This window comes from Nomia melanderi, chromosome 5, assembly GCF_051020985.1.
Source record: "Nomia melanderi isolate GNS246 chromosome 5, iyNomMela1, whole genome shotgun sequence".
NCBI lineage: Eukaryota > Metazoa > Arthropoda > Insecta > Hymenoptera > Halictidae > Nomia > Nomia melanderi.
The window spans coordinates 3,383,082-3,397,220 of NC_135003.1; positions in this window are offsets into that span (position 1 = coordinate 3,383,082).

Consider the following 14,139-nt stretch of genomic DNA (forward strand, 5'->3'; position numbering starts at 1 on the left):
AGCGCCAACTATCCTTGTGAACATGCCCTTTCTCGTGCTTCAAAGACAGCCGAAATTGTTATCGCAAGCGCAGCAGCTGCACAGTATCTTTTCTTTTCTCTTCTCACGAAATGAAACTTGAGTAGCCACTGTTTGATTTGTCTAGTCACTGCTAAGAAACAATTTTTCTTTCCATAAACTACTTCATTTAAAAGTCGCATCAACATCAAATTTGTTTAGCAACTATTTTTACAATTTACATTTGTTTACTAATTAAGGTTATTATATCACAAATACAGTGCAAGTAATAAATCAACCTTGGTGTGACTCGAATCACCTATTCACTATTTGTTCGTTTTGTTATTTCATTGCTCCTAATTTCATTATTAAAAGCTAATAGATTACAAACATTTTCTTAATATGAGGGTAGAATTTTAAAAAACAGTTAACAATAGTAAGTAAGAAAAGCTTCAAAACCACCAGAAAAACCAAATTTCAGCAAAGTAATGCTGCCATACAAACGGTAAAAATTATCCATGAATATTTTTTAAAAAAGAAAATTTTTGTTTTGGAATGAACGGCGTGCTCCGCAGACCTCAGTATAATTGAGAACTGTTGGGGATTATTATCAAAAGCTGTCTACGCAGGAGGTAGACAATTTGAAAATTTAAATGATTTAGAAAGTTATGTTTACATATTAGTAGACGGTATTCTTTATGTATCATTTGCACCTTCCCTATACCATAATTATAACGGAAGGAATTAAAAATAGCACACGTGTGCTATCTTTTTCTTTGGGAGCGTTTGTAATTCAAGGTAAATATAAGGTAAATTTACGAAAGGTACGATAAATAACAGAGGAAGTAGAAGGACTAATTAAAAGGAAATTTTAATTCCAGAACAGAAATGAACTGAGAATGATTAGAATTAGGAAACTGAAAAAAATAAGGGAGGAAAATAAAAAACTTTTCTAAAATTTCTTCCCTCAAATTGTATAAATATTATTAAAAACTTTATTTATCATCAAAAATAACAAAAATATATTAGAACATCGAAATAAATAGTATACCCTGTGCAATAGATTAAAGAAAACAATAACCCCACAGTAAATAAGAATATTTATCTATCCGTTGACAATATCGATATCAGTATTCCAACCCATTATACGTAAACTGTTAAATTTATATTCTCTAAAGAACTATATAATATTATTTTCACACATGCACAAATTTCAAAATATGTACTATCCGACGAGTACAGCATTCTCATTATCAATTTTAAATACTTCTGCGGACCAGTATGTACGATACCGAAAAATGACCATCAACATTTCACAAAAACATAGGTTTCGCGTGCAACGAAAAAACAGAGAACACTTAAAATAACAATATATCTATAGATGTCATGGAGCTTATTAGCAGACAGTTTGATTAGATAATAATTTTTAAAGTCACCCTGCTTTTATGAATTTTACACATGAGGCAATCGGATAGGATTATTGAAATATGATGTGCAATAACATATAATCCATACAATTTCTTGTATTTCTTTCAAGTCTTTTTACTTTTCTTGAGCTACATTTGCAGCATCGATTGTCAGATCATTCCACAAGTAGTATTCTTACATCTCTTTTCTTATTTTCTGAATAATTAAAGAAACAATTATCTCTTTATAAAAAACGTTTAAAATCTTTCTTTATAAGAAGGTTATCGTATTTATTTATTCACAGAATTTAAATCAAGTTTCAATACCGGTCATTTGCCGATCACGGTACGTTTAATGTTAAAGAGCCAATCAATTCGTCGATTCACGTGAAAATTCCGTGCAGAAGCGGTCCCCGTCGAAGGAGGAAATTCTTTGAAGCGGTTTTTGGGGCCCGCTACAACCCTCCGTCCCTCCGCCAATTACACCGTGACTAATGCCTCGTGGCCGCGGGCTGCTTTTCGAAATTCATCAAAATAAAATCAGTAGACCACCGCCGTGGAGATAATTCATCGCCGACTGAACGTTCGGTCCGCGCGGCGTGTGCACGCTCTAGACACGGCATTTTTACGGCGTCAAATCACGCTGCGAACGGGTGGAGTTAAGGCTGAGAGGAGGAGGGGGCCGGGGGACGATGGAAAAAATTGACGCGCACCTGTATGCCCGCCGAATTAGCATATCTCCGTTTCGAGAATGTAAAAAGAAAGGGAAAAGGAGGGAAGGGGCGGTAATAAGCGCGACAGAGTCGCCGCACTTTCTCGACCTTATTTGATATTCGGAATGGCAGTCGGGATGGTTGACGCCGGGGATCGAGAAATTACGAGGAAACGTTTTCATGCGGGGCGAGACGTGTTTCCTTTTTCACCCTGGCCACGGCCGGCCCACTCCGCCGCGAATTCCCGTCGCGGCCGCGTCCAATCCCGAGATTAATCAAGCTTATTAAATTAACTGCCAATTACGGGGACCCGCGGATCCCTCTGATACCGGGGACCAGGCTATCGCCGTACGGATTTGATGTCCGCAATAAAACAAAGATTCGATGCCCATATCGAAGGTGTTTATGACTTATAAAGTGAATGGAAAAAAGGTGGAGAGAGGGGCAAAGGAGTGTAACAGAGGAGAGAAACGTCGATGATAGAGCGTAACCGGAGGGATCGTTCCAGATGAAAATTACACTCGCGAAAGAGCTCTTCCTCTTGTGTCGTTATATCCGGTATTATTAGGCGTGTCGCTTTCCCGGTGACGGACGCTTCGGTCGCGTATAACCGTCGTTAAATTGAGCGTCGCAGATGTTAAGGAGAGAACAAGAAACGCGCGGAACAGGCGGATACCTTTTGTTTTGGTCTTGTTTGATGTTTTTATAACAGTGCTCGGATTACACTGGACGATTATCTCGGTGCATCTGGGAACAATTGTGCTGAGTGAGGTTTTCTTATTGTTTTTCATTAGTCCTGTTCGGTAGTTGGAGTAGTTTTCATGGAAATATTAGATCATCTCTAATTTGAGCTACTCACTGAGCAAATCGATTAACTCCAGAAAACAAAAAGTAGAGAAAAGTAATGGTACAGTTGTATATTGATTTTGAAAATTTCTCTTCAAATCAAATAATCATTGTGGAATGTATTTTACTTTGTTATTATTGGTACAGCTTTAATCTAAGGAATATGTAAATGCGTAAAATAGTGTATACTTGAAGTCGTTTTTATTATTACTGCAGTTTTTACATGGATAAAAGACTTTTTACTATTTTGTGGTATCAAACCCAGTCCTAATGAAATTTATTTTGAATATAAAGAGTTAAGAGCCAATTATGAAAAAACGGTACAATACATTAAACGTAACGTTACATAAGTTTCCTTTTCCTTCTGCAAATTTGCAATTTAGTTTGTATTATAGTACTAGAATTTCTAGATTTCTAGATTTCTAATTGAATTTAAGGGACATAAATGTTATACATATTAAAAAATGTTATTGCTTTAATTAGTTTCAAAATTGTTTCTTTTTTGGGAAATTAATAAAAAGAAAATAATTTTTGCGAGTTTTCAAAGAAATGAGGAATCAAAGTATTAAATCATAATATAGGTTTTAGATTTTTCAATACACTGAAAATTTTGGAGTAAAAGGATATTCTTGCTAATAATCTAAAATTTTGTTTCGTACACCTATATATTAGCCAACTACTGTTGATCTATCATGAGGGATTCTCATGGCATATATTTCAAACGACTAAACCTAAACAACTAATACTGTGCTTTTTACCTTTACATTTTCAAAATTTAACAGTTTAGTATCTGAAACATTTCTGAAAAAAACTAATATGTTTCATTTTAACATATTTGTATCTTAACCTATTATATTGCATTAATACTAACCGTATACTACATTACACATATTTTCCCGCGTCATTTCTTGGTTCAAAATATAAAACTAAGTAGAAACACGGAGGATACAAATTATCCAGTAAAATTTATTGACTGTTATTAATTTATTTTATTTCGTAAATAATAATAAAATATTATCGTTTTATGCCAGTGTAGCCATCCCGGTTGTCACAGTGTAAATACACTCCTGGTCGAAAACAGGTACGAACGATAAATTATGCGCAAAGTATTAGAGTCACGTACGAACAATGCGTGTCACTGGAACGATACCGGAGACGATATTAATGAAATAATAACGAAACAGGCCCGGTCGTTTTTCAACGCGGGCTTTCGCAGCGTGATCCGCGCCGTGCCGCGCGGACAATAACTTTCTTGCTAATTATGAAATAGTGATACGAGCACGGTGCGCATATAAACATCGTAACACTCCGAAAAACACGAAGCCAATTATCTGCCGCCTGGTGAGAACGGACGTACGCCCTCTCATAAAGTGGTCGACGCGCGCGAAACCGCAACGAACAACGAGCAAAAATCAACAATGGACCCCGGGGGCTGATCCCCTAGCTGAAACAATACGTTACGCGATACGCTAAAGCTGCCTAAATCTCGTGTGACAACGTAAAACGGCGTCGTACACGCTAGTAAGAAAAATATAATTGATAAGAAACAGAGTTGCTCTTCTATCGTTTATTACGTGCTACGATTAGGATAATTTCGGGGTTAATGGCCACTCCAATTATCATATATAAATAATTAATGCAATTATTGTTTCAATTGATGTTTTCTGGTTTGTAATTTTATTTCTTGTCGGTTCTTTTAATTGACATTTAAATGTGTTTCAAAGAAAATATGATCAACTACCCTGGAATTACCCTATAGATGATCTATAATTTGTCATAGTTGTGTGATTAATCTTAAGTGGTTAATTTGAGAGAATCTGTATAAATCCGTGCTAATCACAAACCTTTTATAGGAGTCTAATTAAAAGGTTTTCAACTTAGGGGGATGAAAGACAATTTAAATTGTTATTAAGTTTAATAATAATACCAATTTCCTAGAGTAATACGAGAAACAAACAATTACCTTCAAAATGAATAAATTAATCTTATTAATTTCCAGAACCAGAAATCCTGGAATCCTGAAGAATACAGGTGACCAAAGAAGGAATGATCGTAAAGATTAAAATAAATAAACTAATTGAATAATATCGAAGAGAGCTTTGACAGTCAAAGGGGGACGATGTTAATTGCGTGGTGCGCGAATAAGTTCGACGTTGAAATTTTCCCAATAACAAGGTTTAAACGAAGTAACATTCCTCGGAGTCGTTTGTGGCGTCCGGAATTTTCGATGTTACGCTCTCGTTCCGCGAAAATATACTGGCGTTTCTGGCGGCTGGCAGCGACAGGGCCCGCAATTTCGGCACCGTGGGCCATTAACATTGTTACGCGGGTGGCGGCGTTGTCGGGCCCGAGAACCATAAGATCGCTTGACTTTAATTTTAATTTAAAATCGTTGCGCCCGACGAAGAGGACCACCTACGATCAGTAAGGCGGTCCGTCTCACTTCCTGGGAACAGAGAGCTCGCCGCTGAACCGACCGGACTGCCAGCAGTTCACTTGGATTTCGTTTGAACACGGCCCCAACAGCTTAGAGTTCAACTCGAGTCGATCAATGGGGACGAAAAGAAAACAAGAATCGTCGAATTTGTTCGGCCCGAAGGGAACGCGCGGAGAATAGACAGCACGGTTAGCGATGAACGCGAACGGTTCAGTAGGTTGAACAATTGTTTCCTATACGATTTAGGTGTAGATTGTGTAGAATAATCTTAATTTAGTGTAGATAAATTAAAAATGAAAATATTGAAATATTTTCGTCAATAATCTATAGAATACCTGAATATTCTTGCTTTTTATGTTTTTAGGTACGTAATATGAAGGCTGTTGAAGGCAAGGCTGAAGTGTTCTTTGATTAAAGCGAAGTTAAGTTTGACTATTACTACTTGGTTTACGGGCAATTTTGATTGATGCAATTACAGCAATATGTATTTTAATTGTCTGTTTTAAACCTTTAACTTCTAAGATTTAAATAAGAACTCTAGGAACAATAGAATAATTTGTAGAATGAATGTCTGTAAACCTAGTATTAAACAGAGTAATCCTCTTACTAGAAGAAAGGAAAAACGTCAATCTGCCCGACGTCTAATGATCATCGAAACATTAAAATTAAAAACGATTTCGCTTTACCCATACCATCCACTATCAAGGTATCGGTTTTTAGTATTCGATATTGTCGCACTGGTGTAGATCAGTTGCTTCTGTTTTTGGGTCTCTAGCAAGAAGAATTACTGTGTACATCTATCACTATTAGGTCATAAATATGAAATGTTAAATTTCTTATTAGTCCCAAGTCGACCGTTTAAGCGATTAATGATATGTTTAAAAGTTACAAGCTTTTCATTTACGAGGAAAGAACGCATATACCCAAACGATAAATATTTTAATTAATAAACTAATTATTTGAACCAAAAAGCCAATCTCTTTCTCTTTCGAATAATCCAACATTCCATATTACCCTCTTGAACACATGCCACGAGTGATCAGCGGCCATCAGTAGAGTCGCCACGAGCCTCGGTTCTCCAGGTAGCGGCGTAGCCGAGTCGGAGGCGGATGGTCATTGTTAAGACCTCCCACTGGGACCGCGACTCCTTGTCATCGCTCACATCGTCTGCGGCGAAGAAACAGTCACAACACGGCCGCGAGTGACGAGGAAATGCGTAATTACTTTGTCGTAAATGCGCATGCACGCGTCCTACGGTGGCACTCGCCTCCTCCGCTCGCAGGACAACCTAACCGGCAAGAGGATCGGGGTTAGCCATTCGAAAGATAGCGAAGCGATCGAATAAGGATCACGAATCGGAAGCGAAGAGGATCGAGCGGGACAATTAAGAACGGACACGAAGCGGTTACGTGTACCCCGGAACGTAACGAACCGTGATCGGTCCCCTCTTCTCCCCTACGCTCTCCTTTCTCTTCCTCCTTTTTTCCCGTCCCGATACTCGGGTTTAATATATTATCGCTTATTAATACACCAAAGAAACGGAGACAAATACGGAGTAGCGGCACTAATGCGGCACACCAAAGATTTATCGTCTTACACGTGCCTCGATTTATCAAGTACCCAGTGCGCAACGGCTACTTCCACGCGCGGGGGCCAACCGCGTCCAGTCACGTGAACGAAGAAATATGATCAGCAACGCGGAGCCACATACGTTTCGTAAATCTTGTCGATTCGTTAAGTTAAGCCTGTTGTATTAACCGGAGAGGCGATAAACGTCTCGCTAAGCGTGCTACTAAGTCGGCCTACCCGATCGTTCCATGGTGCCAGGCTTAAAAGAACAAAGGAGGGACTGGCAGAGACAAACGAAAAGAGAGGGAGGCTCTAGTCGAAGACGAGGCGACGAATCGATAAAAAAAGATTGGCCGATTGGCGTGCGGTCAGAGAACGAAATTTGCTATCGCTCGCGCGCGATAGCTGTGTAATGACGATAATAAGCGCAATTTATAAAGCAGTCGCCGGAGACATCCATAAATCGCGGCATCAGCGCGCGGCTTAACAGCCTGCGAATTCTATACCGAACAGCATTGTGCAGCGCGCGTGTTCAACAGGGACAACATTCCCAGAACCGTCTAGCCTCGGACCATCAACGGGCCTTTTACTTACCTGCGCCCGTAGGCACCGGAACCCACGATTCATCGTCGGATATAAATCGACATCCTCCCAGTCCGACGCGGGGCGGCGTGTCGCGCGACGGTACACGCGTGGACGTGGCTACGACGCCGCCGCCGCCGCACGCCTACTGCCAGGTCGCCGTATGTATATCCGGAACGGGCAGCACCGTGTGCGGCCGCCGCGCCGCGCCGCGCCGGTACGCCGGGAACGATTTGTGCGGATCTCGTCGGGTCCCCGGGGACTAACCTTCACGCCGTCAGCTTTTAAATCGCAATTTTCCACGCATAATTCCGCGACCGCCTCGCGCGCCAACGAACCTCGGCCTCGGTTCACTCAATAGCCGATCGTGTTCGATCATCCCGCGGCGATAATCATTGATGGTGTTGGATTTTTTGGAATCTTCGATTATGATAGTGCTGGATATGGAGAACTCTGCTGTCCCTATTCAACACTTCTCCTAACAAAATTAAACATTGTTGGTGGTATTTAATGTTTTGTTAACAGTAGAGCTGTTAGACGGGCTGAAGTGACCTATTGGAAAAGTAAATCTGGTTTTGTAGACTAATTTTAAATACATTTATTTAGTTATACATTCATTTTTAACGATGACACATACTGCCGCGTTATATTAATTAAAACGTTCCATTTCGATTCCAAATAAAAGAAATAACATCATTAATCAGTTCACTATTCTACAATAATTCTACCATCGCCGATACTCTAAACAAACACTCAACAAATGCACCAATGGCTACATTTTCCAATGCTATTCAAGCTTTCTACAGGGTGAAATTTCATCCGCGCTAACCTTGAAGGGGCTAAAGCAAGCAACAGCAGCGCACCTGCCGGGCCGGCCGTTTCGCGTACCTTTCCCCGGCGATTTCTTATTTCCCGTAGGAGCGTGGGCCTTTTATCGCGGGGGCAGCTCTATAAAATAGAGGCCGCGCGGTACGCGAAACGGCACACGAGCGGGGCCCGGGCCGACCGACAACCCCAGATTCCGCTTGAACCGGATTTATTTTATCGGCCGTAGGAACACGTGCGTTTCACCCCGGCCAGGCATGGCACACGGTTGCTCGTCAGGAGAGGAGAGAAACCTCTCTTCCCAGCGTTCACCTTCCGTCGAGAGCGACGCACCTTCCCCACCAACCGATCGTACCGTGCCTCCTCCACCCCCACGATCGCTCGTCTTCTCGCTCGCTCGCTCGCTCGCGCCACTTTCGAGGCGGAGGGAAGTGGATTTTGCCCACGTGCACCGTCGTCCACCCACGGGGGCCGATACAATGAGAACCGGGATTTATGCCGCAACTCGCGCTAATATAAAGGCCAATTTATTTCATACGCGAACGCGCGACGAAGAGAGGGCTCTCCTCTCGCCTTCGCCCAACCCGCCAACCCCCTCGCCGGTCGCGCGTACCCTTCGTTCACCGGGGACAAGAGCGGCGCGGCACCGGACCCGCAACACGGCAGCGAAATTTATACATGATAAGTTTCGTACAATGGTTCGAATTTATCGAGGAAACAATGCCGGACATCGTGCACCGCTAATACACGGGCCCTTCGACCGCGAGAGTTAACGACCCCGAACCGGACCGCCGATAGTTCCTTTAATGTCTTCCTCTCGCGGTCCTTTATCCCACGGAGCGCACTCGTTGCGAGAGATTGAAATTATAGACATCGTCGGACGGTTTTATCGAAGCCGAGTTACGACGGCTGAACAAGGGATCGAAGGCACGACGGCGTAGCGGCTCCGCCGTGATTCGTTAGTGTGTATTAGATTGTACGATCGTGTAATTACATTGTAGTTTTGATGTATTTATGACACGCGCGAACGATTGAAATGAGATTTAGTGAGCTTGTTTGAGAGCGCTTGGAGAGATTTGTATTTTAGGGAACTTCGTGGAACTTCTGTTTGCCTGCTACGTCTAAAGCGCGAGAAATTTTAATTAAATATGTTCCTTTTCATTTGTATGCGATTTGTTATGTGATTTAAGATTTATAGTATATTTAATAGAGGTCATACTTGTTTACAGATATTTTGATTAAATGCAAATAAGAATAACATCAAAGTTAATTTAATATACACTATGAATAGTATAATACAATAATAGTAAATTATTTTCATATTTTTATTTCAATATTATCACTATACATGTTTTAAAATAAGAAAAAGATTTCCGAATAGAAGAAATAAAATTTTAAGTTTTTTTAACTAAAGTAGTGTTTATAATCCTGAAATTTTATAAAAATTTGCAAATTAATAATTGGATGCGGATTTTTCATCTCATAGAATACGAAAAAGATATAACAATTATACAATATTAAAAATACATAAATTATTCAAAGTGTAGTAGTTTTTATAATAATTATTAAGGAAAATTTGTTTCTATAGTAATCCTACGTTTCTAAGTATATTCTCAAAAATTTGAATTTTCATAAAGTCTATTAATAACAATACTATACAATAATAAGATTACAGCTGTGATTGGTGATATATTTAAACGATCACGCCGCGAAATAGGAAGTGATCGACGGTTTGGCTACAACAAGAAGTCCCAGAAAGGAATTCCTCGAGTCAAAGGACGTTAAAGGAATTGAATAGAAATCATAAAGAATTTCGAAGCGCGGTGGGTCCCCGTGCAACGAATACGAGGACTCGTTTTCTCTCTTTCCAGCGTCCCATTCACCGCAGTCAGGTTCCAGGGGTGCCTCAGTAATTTATTTCCAGCGCATCGGGATCCCCGCATAACGACTGCAGTATTTGGTTAATATGATTTCCCGAAGTGGTAGTTAAATCTAAACGGGGGTCTTAACGTGGCGCTTACGAGTGTTATGTAAATAGAGGCTCCGCCGGAAAACCGGCAACCATCGTTCAAACGTGGTCATCAATATGACTAACTACGGGCTCCGTGGAGTTCCAAAAATATCCGTTTTGGGGATGAAACACTATATCAGGGGAGGCGAACATTATTCAGTATCCATTCTTCTATGATGGTTACAAGTGACTAGTGTTACTAAATTATGACTAATGTTACTGATGTTAATAAATTATGTAATATGTAATTTTTTAATTATAGTGTTCACATTAATCTCATCAATTTTGTTAAGGATAGCAAGAGATACTTTTAGTTTCTGGTTAATCACATTTTATGCGATTTAAGTAAATTTTAACCCATTGAAAAAGAAAAAAAAATAGTTATTAACGCATTAAGAAAAATAGTTTGCGAGGATAATTATAATTGAAGGATGAATACATGTAATTATGACGATATTGAAAAACCAATGTCCACAAATTTAACTATTTGATTTTAAGATCGAATTAACCCTTTGTGGACGAAAATTCTTCGAAATATACAAAACCTTCAGCAGATGAAGCTGAATTATATATCGATTGTGTAAACAATAGAAAAAAGGAAACTACGTGTCGATCTCTTACTGTTCGAGTAATTAAATCGTTTATTCGCGTCTCAGTCTTCCAAATACGAACATTTTATCTCGCCGAAATGTCGAAGTTCATTTGCAAAGGGTTAATTGTCAAATCAAGTCTATAGGTAATCTATAGGTGTATGTGTTTGCCTCAGTGTGCTTACTAAAGTTCAGAACATACTTTATCGGGATATTATCTTATCGATGAAAACCTGCAAAATTCATTTATTGTAAATTTTTGATATGTTAGATACTTTGAATTGAATTATGTTTAGATAAAATGTAAATAATGTAAAAACGCGAGTGCTTACTGGAACGCCATTATAATAAATATCGTAAGTTAAATTAACTTAAGCCGAAAGGATGCATCTTGGAAGATTACTGTGAAGAAGTGTATTAAAACTACGTAGTCAAACTGTTGCAATTTTACGACCTATTATAAATTGCAGAATTAAGGGGCACGTAGCGAACGAGACAAGTTACCAACATTATGATCTTCATGGTTATAAAACTAGAATCAGTGAGAGTTTAAAATATAAATTTAATTCAGAGTATACTGTAGATGTGTCAGGGAAAGTAAGAATAATGTTTTACAAAAGTGATATCCTTAAGTGAAACTTCTAATCAAATTTGAAATGTTTTAAAAAATTATTTCTCCTCAAAACTTCAAGAATTTATTATATATCATATTTGTGTAAGTAATAGTTGTGTACATAATTACAATAATTATGTAAATAAATATTATAAGAAGATATTAGTCCGAATGTTGGTTTGAATGCTGCATTACTGACTTGAACTACTCGAACTATGCACTTGACGATACTATCACTTACTTTAATATTGATTTTACTCTTTTCCTTCAAAAATAATTCAAATTAAATTTCAATATTACATCTACAGTACAATAAAATTTTCTTTTCATATAGAACACTGTATTATGACTAAAAATAAGTAAAAAATAACCAAATAAGAATCATTCGACAAAGAAACTGTTAATTATGAAAAAAATATATTTAATACAGTGTTCTTACAATATTTTTCTTTTTAAAATACTAAATACTTCAAATCTACCTACAAAGAATTTCACTAAATATCCATAAAACTACCGAATAAATATCAACTCCTTACATGATCCTCCGATTCCCGTAAGGACGCAAAGACGACCAGCATCAATCCAAGGCAAAATCTAATTAAAACATACTAAAAACTACGGTAAACACTGTGAAACAACAAATAGCCAGAACGAATCCAAGGATCGTCGTTTACACAAACAAGAAAACCCGACATCGTCCAGATTACAAGGAACCCGAATAACGAGTTAGCTGGTCGCCCGGGTTGACCAAAGCTCGCACGCTTCACCCCGTAACATAAAGATCCGGGGACTGCTCTAGGGCGAAAAAAAGCTTCAAATTGATGAAGTATCGTCATCGTCGAAACCCTGATACCCCCAGGTACAAAACACGTCCGGGCGCGGTGCGCGCACACGGTCTAACGAACCGAGAGCGGTCACCCTCCGTCTAACTAACGACCCCGGTACTTTAAACTGTAACTTGTTCCGAACGTGTCGGCTGGCCTACGTGGGCATCGAAACAATGCGGCTGATGGACAATACTTATTAGTTTCGGAGGTGGGCGAGCATGCTCTTCCTCTTTCTCCACGTCGTTGTACCCCCATTGTACAAGTTGAAGGTATGAAGCGAGGCAGGCGAAACGCCTACAAGTCTGACAAGGTGCCAGCGCATCACTCCTGGAGTACACGAAACCGTCTAGAAGGGAACAGCTCTCCCCCTGCTGCCCCCCTCCGCCCCACCCTCGAATAAAAACCCGACAACGGATTTCCCGACTCACCGTGATTAATTCAGACCCTCCCTGTTACACCGCCGCGGCACCAACCTATTTCGGACAGTGCACGACGTGTTCTTTTCTTTAGGGTTTCTTCTCCCTCAAATTGCGACCGACCTTGCGTGTTTGACGATTTTCTATACGGAAGCTTGTTACTTAACCCTTTGCGGTCGAATGTCGCCGTAATAACCACTTCGAGCTGTCATATTTAAAACTTTGTTGACCGGTAATTCTACGCAGAAGCTATCTCATACTACCGGTTATTATTCCGTAATTAAATATGGAAGTGAGATAATTTAAATAAACTTCAATATACTTTATTTATATATAATAAATTGAAATGAAACTTTGGACATAGTTCTTAGATAACTTTGTATATTTTGCTTTTGCAATATTCTATATTGCCCTGTGTTTCAAAAATTGAAATAGCTAATGCAAGTGCAAACCCGAGTTAACTCGTGACCAATCAACAATGTGTTAAAATCAATAGCTACAAATTAATGATTTAATTGTTCATATAATGAGAGAACGATACGTAATTTTCTTTTCTTCTGATATTTAATCGAATTAAACAAAATTAAAGAGATCAATAGAAGATGTAGCTAAACCGTAAATGAGTTGAAATATTAGGTATTTGTTAATTTTAATACTTTTCGGTGTCTGCTTATTACCCCCTAATTTGTAATAACGTGATAATTTGTTTGCGTGTACTACTGCTTATAGTTTAAATGGTGGTCTTCCTCATAAGTTCAAATTCTCATCAAACCATAATTTAATATACGTAGGTTATGTATTTCTGAACACAATATTATTAAGTATACTAATAAATAGTATCAATACTATTACAAGAACACTCAACTTGTTAAACAAAATTTGGAATTTTTGGATTTAGAAAACAGAAGCAACTACAGTGGCCGCAGTAACGAACTTCTTTACAACTTCATATTAACAATGTTTCTATTTGTAATAACAGCAATGATTGCGAAAACAATGTTGAAATGCACTTTTTTGTTACGTCTCTAGTTTTCTGACTTCAGTTGTTAATTATAGGTATGTGTAAATAAATAATTTACTTATTAACGTTGATTTCCTTTAATGTTATCAATTAGTTGCGTACCGCCAATGATACGTGTCGACATGAATGTATTAAACAAATATTTGTACTTAACCAGTTAACTGTCTTTAACGAGTACACTCATCATGAAAAATGACAAGGTTTTGTTTTATGGCAAGTATACTCGTGAAAAGAGCTATAACTTATTTTTCGCGACACATTTTAGGTACATTTTTCAAAGCGGTAC